The sequence below is a fragment of the Anser brachyrhynchus genome, assembly GCF_964034855.1.
Source record: "Anser brachyrhynchus genome assembly, chromosome: 3".
Taxonomy (NCBI): domain Eukaryota; kingdom Metazoa; phylum Chordata; class Aves; order Anseriformes; family Anatidae; genus Anser; species Anser brachyrhynchus.
The window spans coordinates 109,742,119-109,759,151 of record NC_137696.1 but is presented as its reverse complement, the minus strand read 5'-3'; the positions used below and the strand labels follow the sequence as shown (position 1 = coordinate 109,759,151).

Sequence of the window (17,033 nt, the reverse complement as noted above, 5' to 3'; positions counted from 1 at the left end):
GCTTGCTTTCAGCCACCACGCTCATTTTGTTCGTCGTGACTCTCGCACGTCTGTGAATTCAGCTCCCCGGCCGCACCGAGGGACTGCTTCAGTGTCCACCCTTTCAGAATATGTTAACGTGTCTTGGCTCCGAGCATCAAAGGTCTGTTTTGGGGGGAGCCACACGCGGGCGCTGATCTTAACCCTTCGCAGAGTGACAGAAAGGCTGCCTTCCCGTTGCTATTACTTGCCTAAATGCGTTGGGAGCGGGCAGGCATCCTCGCTAATCGGAGCTTCAGACGGGCGACTCTTCAGATTGTTTTAGGGTTTTTAATTAAAACTGGAGGCTCCGACATCACGTGGCAGGGAGCCAGCATCCGTCATCTGACAATAGCCTTCGCCGTCGCCCAACAATGAGGGAATTCCTCAGCGTGTGCTGAGGAGGCTCCTGAAACGCCGCGAACAAGCGAGATCGGTGTTTGCAAAGCACCCTGCAACATTCAGCCCTGCGGGTCTGCTGGTTTTTTAAAGCGCATAAACAAAACCCTATGAGCCCCACGTAGCACAAAAAAATACCGACTTCTGTTTATACTGTCCGGATCACAGATGCTGAGCGTGAATGCACGAACAGTCCCTTTGTATCACGTTTGACACTTCCCGTGGCTGTCTGCGCTGTTTTTTTTAATACACAGAATCCCTGATTCTCCACTGCCTTGCACCCTGTCTATTCATTCTCACCCCTGCAAAGTGAGGGTAAAACACTATCAAAACAAAATGGTGCCATTTTGCATGTTTTCCACTCAGTTTGTACAGGTGTAAATGACTACAGAAAGAACGGGGCAGAGCAGAACCTGACCCGCAGTCTGTCTCTCGGTGCGTCAGGGGTCTCGAAGTGGGGGGATGACAGAACAAACACAAGCTGTTACCTTGCCATTTTTGCTAGTGTTTTAAAACCAGGCAGCTTGCAGGGATGACAGATGCAAAAGTCAGGCAGTGCTTAGTTCCTGGAGTCCTCACGTGATGTCCTCCCCTACAGCAGAGAAAGTGTCACCCGTGGCACGGGTAGGTGCTTGTGATAGCTGCTGTGGCAGCACGATTGCAAACACGAGTCATCTTTGGGTTGTTTAGCTGTTGCAGTGAGGCATAGAGAAAGAAAAATCCTCTTTTCTCCTTCTGCTCTTTGTTATGTTACCTTAGCTTTTATAAAACATTGTAATGGAGAGTGAGCTCTTCAAGCAGACTTCTGGGTCCTGGACATGAACTGCACTCTTTTCCTTGGTCATTATAGCAGCAGAAGGCTGTACTCATCCTAAGTCATCTTAAGGCATCTTCTGATACTGCCTGACACAGGTCTGCAATCACACACCCAAGCCTTCTCCAAAAAACCAGCAGCTCCTTTCTGCCTTTCTCTTTGCACAAAACCCAGCTCTCCGACACTTGCTGACTTCCCTGAGCAGCACACCGGACCATGCGAACCCAAGTCCCTGTTTTTACCAGGACACACAATTTATTTATGACACACAGATATCATTATAACCCCCTTGCTGGATATCTTTCATAAATACACACTCTAGGCCTCAGACTACACTAACTTTCTCTTTATTCGTTTGATTTTTTTACTGCCAGAAATCCTGTCCAGTTACAGTCCTTCAGCTTCGGGTGTTACCTGCAGTGCATGCTCCTTTTGGGCTGACTACGTGCCTGTAACAGAGGTTTGCCACCATGGTGTTTCCAGCAGGTAGGAGATAAACCTTCAAGAGAAGGCCCTTGTCTCTGCAGAGCCTTGTGTAATCAGCGGGTGAGCGCTGCTCCATGCCCTACTTCGGATAACCTTCAAGATGTCTCACAGTGCTGTTTTTAAGCGTTGTCCCTCGAAGGGAGGATAAGAAAGTCAGCAGATATTGTGGCCGCAAACTAGAAAGCGATATAGATATAATGTACTTTGCCATTCATGCAAGAAAAATAATGTTGGATTGTACCAAAAATATTCACCCTCCCACCCAAGAAGAAAAAAGTAATCAAAGCTCTATATAGATAAACACTGGCGAGATCTGAATTGAACAAATATTACCCAATTCAGAGGCTGTTGTAGTAGGTGGAAGGGATGGGCAGAAGTTAAGGTCTCTTTTGAAATCAGAGCAGTAAATATTTTTGCTTATCTTCGATTACAATCTCAGCCTTGCCATTGCATTAACATATGCACTCATTTTTAGAAACTGTGTGAATTTTCCTGACTCATTTGAGTGCTCTGTAACTATTTGTATGCAAATGTGACTCATTAAACATTCTCATAGGCACACATTTTACCCTCCCATTGAAGAGCATACCAAACAGTTAGGAGTGGTGGTGATCCTTCTCCTTTATATTCCCTAAACAAAATCTTGTGCCTTTTTCACGTTTATGATAATATTTGAAGAAATACTTATGCGTGCAATTTCAAAGCTGTCTTAAAATGATAGGACTCAAAAACAGAAATAATAAAAAAAACCCACTTTATTAAAAAAATATTGAAATGACACATTCTCACATCTAAATTTGAGAGGTTTCAAAAGGGCTACACATTTCCTTCTAACTTTGAGAAATAAATAAATAAATTCTGGCCTGAGACCAAGCATGTGAAAGTTCAGCTAAAAGGTAATGTATCCGTCAATGCATGCAGAGACTTAGAATGAAATCGCCATCTCAACCCTGGCTAGAAAAGACGCAGCTGATGAATAAATGTATATTGGCTAGAATAAATACAAAGTGTAATGCCAGATGTGGGCAGTGCAGAATGGCAGTAAACTGAGTAAACATCAAATGAAGGATTAGCCTTCATTGTGAGGTATCGTTTCCAATGAGAAACAGCACTGCGAATCTCTTTGCCCCAACCCAGCTGAGGCACCTTTCCTAACTAGAAGAGAAGCTGCCTGATCTGTCACTACTATCCCATCTGAGGCTTTTCAGCAGCGCCCTGCTGCATAAAACATGCAGTTCAAAGGCTGCCTTTTTGCTTCTAAATATATCTGGCAGGTCTGTGGGCTTTAGAGCTCAGCAAATTTGGTTTGCAGCTTTTGTCTGGTTTTGCAGAATGCGCCTTTCTGTTCCCTGTAAACATCCATAAGACCTTCTGCAGGAACATCCCCTGCAACGCAGGCACACAGCATGTCTCTTTGTCAGTGGTGGGAAATACATTTTTACATTTCATCTTCTCACAAATTCCAAATGACTCTAATGGTGTCTTCCAAAATTATTTGTTTAGGAACAAGGAGTTCAAATGAGATGCTTCACGTAGATGTGATGACTCCATGTGTTTGTGTGCTCCTCAAAGTGTTTAAGCTTTCCAGATTCCTTTTTAAAAGGCATTTCTAAAGCCTTTCCATCTAAGACAACCCTTGAAAGTATAAACCAATTGTGAAGGTTAATTGTGCATTGGACATTCTCCTGCCCCAACCCCACCAAAACTATGGTGGCTCTTCTGCTGTTTCTAAGAGGTCTACAGTGTCCCGTGAAACTTATTTAGAAAGATGCCTCCTGAAATCTTCTTACATGTTCATGTACGTGAGGGTAGGACTCACCTCACACAGTAAGACACCAATGTTTAGAGGGTTGGTTTGAGTTGCTCACATATGGGAGTCCAGCACCATTTGAAGTGCTCAAGTCTCCAGTCTGGCCTTCAGCTGCTGCTCCATATTGGTAAAGAAGTCCTACTGGTGGTGTGCCATCATCACCAGCCCTACATGGTTTTTTTGGACACCTAATTGCACCTCAAATGACACTGACTGCAGTCAACAGACGTCTAATAAATGCACTCAGAGGTTTCTCCAGGGAATGCCCAACCAGCTGCTCCAATGTGCACATCTACTTTTGAGTCAGTTGAATGGCTCCCTAGCCTTTCACCACTTAATTTGACACCTGCAGATACACACTAAAACTATTTCTCTTACTCAAGCAGCTAAATTCCACCCTAGCTATCATTTGTTCTGTATTGCCTTTCCAAAATGGTCTGTGCACTCAGTGTGGGAAGAAAGTGCAGAACTGAGCTGAAGCCCTGTTACCTTGGCCTACAGACAGAAGAATGCACACCCAAGCGTGCACCCACTCCTGTGCTGCCTGATACCCTGATGGTTCTCCGATGCTCTGCTCATTTGGAACATTTTCTCTGTTTTTCTGCTATCATTTCTAAGGAGTCCAGGCACAGGTCTCTGCTATGGTTGCAGTTAATCAGCTAAATGGGGGTGAACTCAAGTATCTTCTCCTTGACTCATGTCTGACGGTTAGCTGGGTGGTCAGTTGGAGGGCAACTAAAGTTTCTAGGCTGACATAAAATTAAGCAAGTTGCAGAAGATGTATGTAAACAAACTGTAAAGAAGAAAAAGTAGGGACTTGGCACCCAATCCAGCTGTGAGGTCCAGACTGACTCATAATCTGCCAATGTGAAGCTCACTGCAGGAGCAGGTCTTACAAAGGAAGCATTCCCTCGCCTATTAGTGACTGCATCATTAGCAGTGCAGTTATATAGATATCTTAAATTAATAGTGCAACAGATTGTTCCTGCTGCACTTAACAAGCAGTTCAATGTAGCAGCCACAAGCTAAAATATTAGCAAGTTTGTGAACTTCAAAGCAAACTTTGCTTCTTTTTTAAGAGTTTTACGAACAACTAAGCACATTTTCTCCTACCTCATCTTTAAAGAAATTACAAAAGAATGTATACAGCAGGCCTGAAATTCCTGCCAGTCCTTCATCTTGCTTTTCTTGGCATCTTGGTGGGGAATCTGGACACTGAAGCTTGCTCTTAATGAGTACCTTATTTTATGGATGTGTTCTTGTTCTGTGCATAATGCTGATCTGAACTGTTTGTGCTCTTATGGAGGGCCAAAAAAGACATCTTGAAGTAACTGGTGAAAATTTTTACTTTTTTGTTTGTTTGTTTGTTTTACTTTGGGAAGTGTAGTTGGTAATTAATTGTGCTAAATTTCTTTCTTGATTTATGTATCAGTCTATCAGTTGATTGTAATTCTACAAATTATCTGCAATTTCAATTCTAGGTCTACACAATGGAGGAAAAAATATCTCTGCAGTGGCTTGTGATGGATTAAATGTAGAGGCAGAAAATATTAGGGAGCTGTTGGTCAACGGAAACAAAAGCTGCAGGTAGTAGCTTGATTGGAAACAATGGTTTGGTTGAAGTGTGCCTAAACACAAATGTCAAGTGGAAAGCAGGAATGTAAAGAAGTGGCAAGGACAGCAAATTTGGAATGGGACAGATAAAGGGAAGCTGAAAGCACTTGCCTAGAAAAGAAAAAACAACAACAACCAGCAGTAGGCAAGGATTAGAACAAGTGAGATAAAAATTAATAGCGCTGTACACTTATGGCTGATTTCCGTGAATCACCAAGTGACTGTTGTTAAATGCTGGACTAAAACCAAGGGAGGTGAAAAGTCAGAGCCTCTTTGATGGGGAAGAGAAATAATGGGTCTGCCCTTTGAAAATCAAAGGCAAGATTTCTACCGGTTTCATCAGTGCTGACTTGGACCCCCTCTGAGCTAAGCTGAAGAAAAAAATCAATATGTTTATCTTGTGGTCCTAAATTTATACACGTGTTTCAGGTGTTGTTTGTCGTTCTGTAAACTGTTTCCACACATGAAAATTTTCAGGACTGAGGACCGTGCATTGTCTTTCCTTGTTCCTTCACTGGTGATGGGGAATGGCAGCTTAGTCTCCTCCATACTTCATGCTTCTGTGCCTCAGACACCAGACACTTCTAGCTGGGACAATGTTGTAGGCTCTGTTAGTTTGTGTCCATGAATAAAGCTGTTATTCATGTTGGGGATTTTTTTTTTCCAGCTCATTAGTAAATCTGGAATTAACTGTGTAACTTGCTGCACCAAAATACTGACCAGATGTGGGAAGTCGTCTAGCAGTAGACTCCATTTCAGCCATCATGAGATGCCCTGAGCAAGGTTTCTGGATTTTTTTCAAGCAAGGATTCTGCATTCCTTTGCAAACTTTTGTTGGTTTGACTCCAACAGGAATTATCTTTTCATTTGTTTTCGTTCAGCCGTGAGTTACATTCATGCAACCAGGATTGACAGAAGGGCAAGGTGCCGCTGACTTCTTGGGGAAGGGAGAGAGGGAGTGTGTTTCCTGTCTCGTGCAGTGTCACTAAATCAAACGGCCCATAACCCAAATGGGAGTTGCAGTGAAAGTTACAAAGGAGCTGGAATACAGGTTTCCACCTGCAAGTGTAGTCCTGGTTGTCTGAGGAGACAGATTCACCTCCTTAGGTCCTCCTCACACTCTCTGGGTTAGAGCAGCGCTACGTGCAAGTATGGCCAACGTCCCGTTTCAAACCAGTTCCCTTCAGCAGCATTTTCGTGTGCGTAGAGGGTTTATAGCTCTGTGGCAGACAGGGAGATGCTCCACAGCAATCTGAGAATAATAGGTGTAGTGGCTTTGTAAATACTTTGTATGAGCTGTTCGCAGACCTGAATGTTTGTACACTGGGTTAAAAGACTTGCTGGCATGGTTGCATTGTTCCTAATGGCAGCCTATAGGAACAAGCAAGCAGGGGAGATGCATAACACGTAGATAATAGGTAAGCAATCTCTTTGCAAATATTGGGGAAGCAATTGCAACACAATGCCATACATCCACGCCCCAGGCTGTATTTAAACAGCTATTCTGTCTGAGTTGGGAATAAAGGGGTCTAAAGTGCCTTGAATAGTTAAAAAGCTCTTGCCAAGAGAGGATGAGATCAGTTCCAGACACAGAGAATGCCCCGAATCTGTAGCATCAGTCCTCAGAGAGCTGGTGCCTCTTCCTCACCAGCACTGACACGTCTGCCCTCCCTGCTGCCCCTGTGCTGCTCTCCCGGGGGGAAAGGCAGCAGCTCAGCCCTGTGGCCTGCAGGAGAGCTTGGTTTTAAAGCCAGCTTGGAAAATCTGCTGCCTGGGGGACAGGAGGCATCATGTCCTGTGTGATTTCTTGAGGACGGCGATTACATTTCCTCTTCGTAACCGCCTGGTGCCAAAACCTTGGTAGAAACCATCCCGTTGGTGTGTGAGGCTGCCACGGCAGGGCTGGCCGACAAGGACTTGAAACTTGCCTCGGCTTTACTCTCGGTTCCACATTTTTGCTGCAGCAGTTGTGTCAAGGCCCAGTATCACTTCACAGGATGGGGTCTGTCGCAGTGTTTTGTCTGAATTCAGAGGGACCAGAGAGGCCCCTAGGTAGCACGGTATTTGTCTTTGCTCAATATGTCGTGCTCCAACAGTTAGCATTGTATTAGGTGGTAGAAACTTTAGTTAGCTTGAAAGCTAAAGCGAGGACAAATGGAGTGGGCTGATTCTGACTGACTCAGCAGCTGTTTTTCATGGATAGGTAAAACAAAGTCTTTGTGGGCAGGGTATTCTTTTGCATAATCCACTATAGAAGTTCCAGATGTTATTTCTTTGCAATGTGTTTTTTTTTTTTTAGATTTTTTTTTTCTTGCATTTCTTCCTATTTCCGTAGAAACAAAAATTTTTCCCAAACTGCTCTAAGTATTTTAAGGATGTTGTACATGCTCATTAAATGCTCCTTTATTCTTCAAGGGACTGTTGTCATGCATCCCAGGACAGGTTTGGATGCATCCAGGGTCATTTTTCCGAATAACTGTGATGGTGAAGCTGTCACTGTGCCTCACAGCTGTCTATGTGGTATAGAAGGAATATCCTCAGACTTGGACCTTTGTATCCTTAAATATATCAGACTTAGAGATGTAAGGATTGCAGACGTGCCTGTTCAGCTATTCCTGCTAATAATGGATACTTTTGAGTTTATTCACCTGTGGGAAGCATGTGTGTCCTACTAGTATTTTCTGTTGCTCCTTTTGCAGATGAACAGGAGCTACATCTGGAGTATCATGACAGTGCACCTTACCTCACCAAGCACAGACAAGAATACTTTTCCCCAGGAACTAATCCAGCACAGATGCTGTCACCTAGATATACTGCAGCATCTAGTTGAGGCATCAGTGACTGTATGTGGTCCCACATCTCCCTGGGATTGTCTGATACTCAGCTGGAGCACCCCAGTGAGACAACCGTAAATTGTTGCTCAGTAATAAAGCATCTCTTCTGTTACTGGAGACACTATGAAATATTTATGTCGGGTGAGTATGAGAGAGGTCACAATTTCTGCTCCAAAGCTCTCCCTGATGGTCTTATGCTCTATGTATGTTTAGACAGTTTGTATGTTTGCTTTGAATAACTGGTCCACATCTGATGCTGGTTTTGGCAGAGCAGTCCCATGGTTGTTGTTTAAGTGGGTTGAATGCCGATCTACAGGATCTGAGTGACAGCGGGGTGATATTCACAAGATGTAGAAAAGAGCTCGAGAATGACACTAACTGGGTCAGGCCAATATCCATTTGCCCTGGCACTCTGTCTCCAAAAGTGGAAACGAGAGATGGTATTTAGGGAGACCGTACTAGCCTGGCCTCTTTCTGCAGTCCGTTTCCCTTGACTTCCCTAGCATGCAGAACAGTTTTATGAGAAATGTTAGAGTATAGCCCTGCTTAGTACTTTTAATATTTGCTTATGGACTCTTTGTTCATGAAGTTATCTCTCTTCTTATTTATTTATTTATTTATTATGATCCTGTTGATGTAGTTTCAATCCACAGCTGTTCCAGAAGTTCAATAACTTCTGTGTAAACTACTTTTAAATCAATCTCCTACTAGTTTTGTCCAGTGACCCCCAGTTTGAGTGTTGCAAAAATTGTTGAAGAGTTCTGCTTTCAGCTTTTCCACTACCTCTATGGTTCTATGGACCTTGATTCTACATAAACCTTGCTCATATTCCCTCTCTCAGCCACCTCCCCTCCAACCTGGAGCCTAGTATTTTTCAGTCTCCATTCCTGCCTAGAACAACCACTTTGACTGCTTCAGTTGCCCTTCCCTGTACATGCTCTAACTCTGTTATATCTGTCTTGCGATGCAGGGACCAGAAATATGAATGGTACTCAAGAGTTGAGCTGGATAACACAGGCAGTTTTGCTAAGAACCTTTATTCACTTTCCCCATAAATCCATTGTAACTCTGATCCTGAGGTGTCTGTTTATCAGCTGTACTGCTTCCCTCCAAGTTACGGTGTTGGATGGATGTTATTCTAGGGTGCTGGAGGGGAATCATGTCTGTCATATCTTTCTGCTTTCCAATCCAAGATGCCAAAGTCTACTGGGACCCAGAGCTGGGTGATAAAGTGATAAATGCAGACCTGAAATCTGCATGTATTGACTGATCACCTACCTGCTGATCAGAAGTGGAATATTTGCTGACAAACCATCTCAAAAACCTATGCTAACTGTAAATATCTGGCCATTCTCTTAAGCCGTTATGTGGCTAACCTTGGGAATACCCATGTATAATGATACCTGCTTTCGTAGGTCAAGAGATATTGTTCAAATACAGTATTACTATGAGAAAGACTTAGTTTTCCAATAGGGACACCTCATGTTGTCATATCAAGGCAGTACCTACATATTTATTGCAGATAGGATATTACAAAAATAAACTTACATTTATTCTCTAACTTCGCAAGTATTGAACCATTGGCATTAAAGTTGACATCCATACCTGGGATGAACTGAAGGAAACTCTTACAACACAGTTGTAAATTGTAACACTCTCCTTTTAGCAATTGTTTATATCGATGGGCCTAGCATTTTGTTGTTAAACATTTTATCGTCCTGGAATATTCCTAAATACACTTTCTGATAAAAAGCAGAAAGAAAATGAAGTTCATCTTGTGTATACAACTTTGGACAGCTCTAGCTGGAGAAAAATAAATATAGCAGATATAAATTAAAAGGCAAGGGGACAAAACGATCTGAGCTGGAAAGAGAAGAGTGCAAGTTTATTTTATTTCCTTGGTTGTGTAGGAGTCTTGTTAACCAGTATGTAATGCATAGTCATGTAATAAAACATGCTAGACATTAAAAGGCAAAAACCCAGTTCACAGATGTTGTAACGTTATGAGATAATTTTAGGGAGTGAATGGGGTGAAAAGGCTGGATTTGTTAGAGAGGAAAATACCTATGGAGGCCTTTTCTGTGAGCAATACCATGACTTCATTACCATGTCAATTCTGGGAAAAGGCTCTGATTTAACACAGCAGTTGGCTGGATCCATATGGAGCTGATGAACCTCTGAATGAATAGTGAATGGAAAAACTGCTGGAATCTGCCTTCAGCTTTGTTCCCAGGATGACCAATGTAAAAGGCCTAAGAGCAATACTGCACAGATGGTGTAAAGAGGTAAGAAATCTGCAGGATTTAGTTTACTTTTTCTTATCCTACACTGTTTGGTATTTTATTTTATTTTATTTTATTTTATTTTATTTTATTTTATTTTATTTATTTTTAAACATATTTCAGCTTCTCCAACTTTATTTACTGAAATGTCTTTACTCACAAAAAATGTAAAAAAAAAATCAGCTTTGGGAAAATGAAATCAAAAAGCATATGTGGCACTAAACATTTACATAAAAATACAATCTAAAACGTTGAATTTTGTATGGTATAGAAGTAATTGAGAGCATAATTATGAAATAGTGAAAAAAAAGCTAGTTAAAATTTAACAAAGAACTTTGGAATTACTTCTTCAATTCACCCTATGTTGTGGGAATATGCAGATGTTCACATTTACACAGTCATGTATGTCCACTAGGGTTACATGCTTTTATAGTCTGAAGCATCATCACAAGTGCCAATACAGTAAATCAAAAGACTCTCTGGCATTATCTAGTTTCCTTTCTGGCTTTAAAAGTTAGAACAGATGTCACAAGAGAGGACAAAATGGATTTTACCCACCGAGAGGAGCTTTTCTTGCCATCATTAATAGGAGGCTCCTTGAAATGCTAATGTACACAGTTTGTGTTGCCGGGTTTGCATAGAGATGGTGGGAAACAGCTCTGATCCCAACAAAACCTTTTGTTATTAATCAAGAAAATCTGCTCTTCTGAAACAGCAAAGCACTGAAATGGTGTGGCTACTTGCAATGCAGAGATCTCTATAGCAATCTCCAATGAACAAAAATGTAATAAAAACTGTTCGACAGTTCTACGAGATACGGCACATGTAGCAATTTATTTTCAGTGATTTTTGCATACACCTTCTATTTTCCTTTGTCATTTCAGCCTGGATATTTACACTGGGAAGAATATACTGTTTCTCTAATTTTCTAAATCTCTACTCTTCAAAATCTTGTTTCATTTCGTAGTAAATTTAAAAAGCAAGCTTGGGGCAAAAAAAAGTTTGAAAAGTGATCTTTTTCTTGAAAAAAAAATCTATCAGAGCATGACTGTCTGTTTGATTTAATGTTAATATCATGTAAGATATTCTTCTTCATTAAAATATAGGATTATGAGATCTCGTGAGTCCTTTATCAGTATAAACATCTTCTGCAATATCAGGGCTAGTATGCTCCTCTGGTTCTAAACAGACCCTCATATTTTTTTAGTAATCTTTATGAGGAGCAGTTCAGACCTTGGCATTGCTTCGTGACACATGCCCTCCTATTTTTAAGTAATACCTAGGCAATTAAATCACAAAAGTACTAACTGCTGTCAGTATTCATTGCCTTGTTTAGGATGCCTCAACAGAGGCCTTCTTTCCTGAAAGTACTTCAAGTATGAATTAAAGCCAAAAATTCAGGGAAAGCCTGAATTAAAATGTAAATTCTTTGCCTGGTATTACTCATCACTGAAATCTCTGGCCCAGTGTCTGATCAGAGTTACATTAAATTCCCCATCAATTTATTGTGCACCAGTTCCACGACACATTAATGTGTCCTTTCACAGATTCATTGTGCTGAGACTTCAATATATAGGCACAAGAGAATGAATTAGCGATGAAGCATTAGCTCAGAGTTTAAGCCTCTTTTAATTTCCTTGCCTCTGTGGGTCTAGAGCAGACACTTAACATTTTGCATTGCCATAGATTATTACAGTTTAATTTCCATTGTGTTTTTTAATGATGGTATTAAACAGATAGGAAAAAATAAATAAAAATAACTTGTTATAATTCATGCAAGATGTTTGAGATGACCATTGAGTAGTTACAGGATAGTACAGTGTACACAGCACATTTTAAGAGGGGAGTGTTTGTTTGTTCATAGCGCTGTCTGATACAAATTTGGTAAAGACAGCAGGAAATAAGGGAGTGGGATAAGAGGGGATGGGAAGTTTATGTGGAAAAAAAAAAAGTGAACGATCACTGATTCCATCACTGAGGAGCTGTTTTAAGAGTAGGAAATACTGTAAGAGGCATTGTGAGAGATCTATCGGTGAATCAACCAAGCCTATCTCCAGATACTTCCTACAAAAGGATAATCCATTCTCTTAAGTTTCAATCTGCAGAATTTTTCCCAGTCTCTCTTTTTCCTTTCAGCTGCAGAGCTAAACTTTTGGTTTCAGGAGAGCTGCACTTCACAGGGGTGCGGTGTGCCCGTGCCCCAGTACCACGGGGGCTCCACCACCGCTGCTGCTGAGCACGGGCCCTCGCTGCCCCTGCGAGTGTGGCCAGATTAACTTGTGTGAGGTTGCGCTGAAAATCCCAGTGGGCATGGAGGGGGTACTGTTCATCCAAAATAACAAGCAACAACAACAAAAAATCCTACAGAGCGTGCTTAGTGGGACCTGCTAAGGCTTTTGTCAGGGACTAATGACTTTGACCTCACTGTCCGATCCCTCAGCACAGAGGTAAGGATGAAAACTCTTCTGGGGAAAAATCTTGATTAGGAGGGCTGAACCGTTCTGTATCAACAAAATATCCTACAAGCCCCTTGTCTTAACAGCACTGACACAGTAAAGCCACTGAGCACAAACATATTTAAGGCATATTGTCTTATGTAAGAACTTCTTTCTGCTTGTAAAGTTTCAGTGATTTAACAAAAGACATTTTGTTCAAAAAGTACTATACTTAAAATTGCTTCAAAACTTTGCAGAAACACAAATATATACAGATCAGCGTGGCTAAAATCTATAGCTTAGGCTGTATTGCTCTATTAAGAGCTAAACTGATATATAGGTAGTTTGAAATGCATCTGCAAAGGGATTTTCAGATAACTGGTTTTTAAACCAATATACATTCTTTGTATGGACACTAAACCTGAGGATTTTCATCAAGGATTAAGTGTTAACTGACTTCTTCACTGTACAGTGCTTGCCAAATTTTGTTCTCACTTCCTCTGGTCCTAAGTAATTTCACTGCATTTGAAGTGGTTATTCTAATTTTGTACCAGCGTAACAGACCAAAATTTAGCTTTAAGAGTCTTTGGAGGAACATGATCTTCTACCGATGTGTTTATAGATTTTGGGGCTAAGATTGTGGAAGAGGTGAGCAGTCCAATTCAGGTGTGAACTCCTTCCCTACACTGCCTCATAGGGAAATCTTGTCGAGGGATTTATATACCTGAACTATGGGTGGGAACTGGTATCAAATCAAAACTTGCCTCTTATTCCTTTGGTAACATTTTACAGTCAGCTTAAATAGGCAAGGTGCAAGAGATCAAATCCCATTTCCCATATGGGAAGCAGTGCTCCCAGCGGTAAGTGTTTATAAGATCAAATTCCTTTTTGTGGAGTTAAAATAATAATTTTACAAGTCAGGCTGTATATGTAAGTTATTTAGGGATAGATCGTCAGTGGGGTTTCTGAAATGAACCAAGTATTTATGATATGAGGGCCTTTAAGCTTTAGAAAACCGTATATGGGCAAGCAGTGAAAAAGGTCAATCTTTTTGTGTATTTCAATCAGTCTCCAAATTACTTTGAGTCTTCCATTATTTCTGCTTTCTCCGTATCTTTTTTCTTCAAACTTCTGCAGTCAGGTAGCACCCTGCAAACTGCGTTGAATCCGACACCTAAGATAGCCTTATAAACCCTGCGGACATTAAACTACTGGAAAACAGATTGGGTTGGTAAAAATAAGTGTGCATGTTCTCACAGAACCTGAGAAAATCACACCTTCACTTTGTTAAAAAAAATCTGTTTGTGCCACTCCAGTAATCACTTCATAACTGGTGGGAGAGCAGAACATATGTCTCAGAAGTGGTAGAATATAAAAGCTTCTACCTCTAATCCTATTTTCTCTAAGAGAGAAAAAAAAAATAATAAAAACAACAACAAAATATCCACAACCCTTTTAGTATGTCATCTGTAAAATCGGTGCCAAGGGTTTTCCGCTTAAAAATCACAAATGTGATGTAAATTGCTCATGAAAGCAAAATGAAACAGTTTTTTTTTTTTTTTTTTTTAATAAGGTGTGTAAGGTAGTAGGATCATGCACGAAAATGCTTGCTTGAGGCAGGGACAAAGCTTGGTCCTGGCCTCCTTGGTCAGGTCATCTCTTCACTTGTAGACAACTTTTAAAAGACGCTTCAGCACTACTTCAACAACGTGCTGACCAACCCCTCTGTCCAAAGGGAGAACCCTCTCAAACTCAGGTGCTAGAGCTCATCCCTGGCATTTGTAGTGAGGATTCGTCTCTGTTCAGTTCTAGTGAGTTGTGCGGGTTAGAGTGAATACACCTGAATCCATCTTCTTTTGGAAGAAATGCACTTTAAAAGCATTACCACAGAAGCTACATACAAACTATCCTTTAGTAGAGCTGGTTTTACTCTGCTTCTTGAATATAGAAAGTTGCAGTAGCTGTCGTGATACCCAAACTGTTATTCCAGAAACGTTTCAGTACCTTACCTACCAGTAGGTAGCTATGCCATTCTGCTTCCCACTTACAAAGGCAAGGTGGCATCAGGAATTCCTGAGCCGGTGGGGTGATGTGCTTTGCTTATGTGGATATTAATTTCCCCTTTTCCTTTGCAATTTTGCTCTGAAAGTTTTGGAGCTTGAATTCAATTCCTTGTGATCAATTTGTTTGTTGACGTGAATTTGTTCTGCCTTCTGCCCCTCTCCTCTGCTTTAGGAAGAAACTTTGTGTGCTCCAAGTATGCAGTGATTTGAAAAGGAATTTGATTGCATCAGGGCAGCAAGAACAGGGTTATAAAATATATTGTGGTGATTTCTGTGGAACTCCTCAGTTAATCCTTTTGCAGTTTTATGAGCAACCGGGGTCCTGAAGAAGTGTCAACAGGGATGTTGTGAATGGCTTTTTGTAGTCCTGCTGTAGCTAGAGAATCCTACGTGCCTGCTGGTCCTGAAACATTTCTGAGTTCGTTGTTTATGAGGGCTGAAACCACCTCTTTTCAAATTTACCTTTCGGACTCTGCACCAGCGTGGTAAATATTAGGTAACAGGATATTTGCAGAGGGGTCATTTCAATAGGGAAGGGATGGGGCTTGAACATTGATCTGCTAGGGAGGGAAGGGGAAAAGAAAAAGGCTTCTTTTCTTTCAGGGGGCCGGGTGGTTAAATGGTTAGCAGCTTGAATGCTCTAATGTGTGGCAAGGCTACTGTTTGAAATGAATACTGAAGAAGAAATCTCAGCCTAATGCTACAAGTATAAAGAGGAGATGATGGCAATTTAAAATGCAATCAACAGAACAAACATATCCCACTTTAACACTGTTGAAATCAGTGTGGTGACAGGTTGTGCCTGGGAGACTTTGGTCTGGCAGTGTCCAAATTAAATGTGAAAATACCAGCTAACTGCTGACATTAGAAATGGGTCCTAGGAAGGTTGTTTTTGTCAGGATTCGGTTGCTCTTTCATCTTCCTTACAAACCCCATCCATCTCCTCTCTTTTCCCCTCGTGCTAATCAGTGAGGTCAGACAACTGGAGATGCTGTGAAGCCTGTGTGAGCCCCGGGGCTGTTTGGTGATCTGTGGGTTCCCGAATTGCTCTTTCCTTCCCAGCCCTGACCTCATCCTTCTGCTGGTTTCACACAGGTTAACACTGGGTTATAGATCTCATCTGAAAGACAACACCTCCAGCAGCATCTTGTCCTTGGCTTCAGGTCTGCCCCAGATGGATAAATGCCGCTGGAGGAGTGACTTGCACCGTAAACCACACCACCTACTTTTAATCTTGGATTCTTTCCAGCTCCAGACCTCGCATCTCTGTTACAGGCCAGCAAAGTGTCCTAGGATCCAAAAAATATTTACCTTTAAAACCACACTCTACTAAATAAATCTGTTTCAATTGATACATGCCTCTGATAATTTCTGTTGCACAGCAGATGCGTTAATGGATGCATGTTGTGTGGAGATGAAAGCAGGCACGTTACTGTGTGTATTCATAATTTCTAACAGCTATTTATTCAGTTAAATAAGATTTTACTCAGCAGTACTCAGCTATGCTTAACCTTCATTAATAAAAATAGTACTCGGTGTGGTATGATTTCTTGCAGTCAGCCCAAAATAGCAGCAGAAAGAATAGGTAGAATAGACGCTGTCACAAGGATTATAGCGTTTACATTCTGCCGATGATTATATGTTCTAGATGCCAAATCAGATTGTATTATAGAATTCTAAATTAAGAAAATATCATACAGAATTTTATTTTCCATTATTGTAGAGCAGGTTTGGATGAAAAATATTCACTTTTTTTTTTCTTTTTGCTTGAGAATAGCTATTATACAACCTTGTGCTCTGATCTTTTCTGCTTCTTCCACTTCACATGGCTTCTGTTCTTACTCAGAACAAGAAATGTCACCGATTTCTGTACACCTTGTGTATGAAGAGTACAGATGCTGTATTAATCAGTGCCCTGTTTCCACTTCTGCCTCCCTTTCAGATAAATTCTACTTAGCAGTTCATTTCTGTTTAACCTCGGTAGTTTACAGTAACCTGGAAATCCTCAGTAAATGCTAGTGAATAACTTTAAACAAACAAATAAACAAACAAGCCAAAAAACAGTAAAGGAGGGTAGTTTGTCTTTCTGTGTCTTTAAATTTGACCTTTATTGTTTTAAGTTGCATTTGAAAAAAAAAAATGTGTCAAGCTGTTGAAAAATGAGTGCACTCCATTAGGCTGTGCTCAAGGCGCTGAGAAAATCCCATTGAGTCAGTAACACCAGCCAACACTCAGAGCACTACAACGCATTTTAATGCATAGTGGGAAAACAATAACG

The 17,033-nt window shown here is 41.2% G+C and overlaps 1 protein-coding gene across 1 annotated transcript in view; it reads left to right on the top strand.

The window, feature by feature from the left end:
- The window catches only part of LOC308192403 (uncharacterized protein), a 173,236-nt gene that overhangs the window by 22,829 nt on the left and 133,374 nt on the right, over positions 1 to 17,033 (top strand). The window contains exon 5 of the mRNA XM_080585974.1: positions 7,841 to 10,260. The gene's annotated coding sequence lies outside the window, so the exon portion shown is untranslated. The remainder of the gene's footprint in view (positions 1 to 7,840; positions 10,261 to 17,033) is intronic.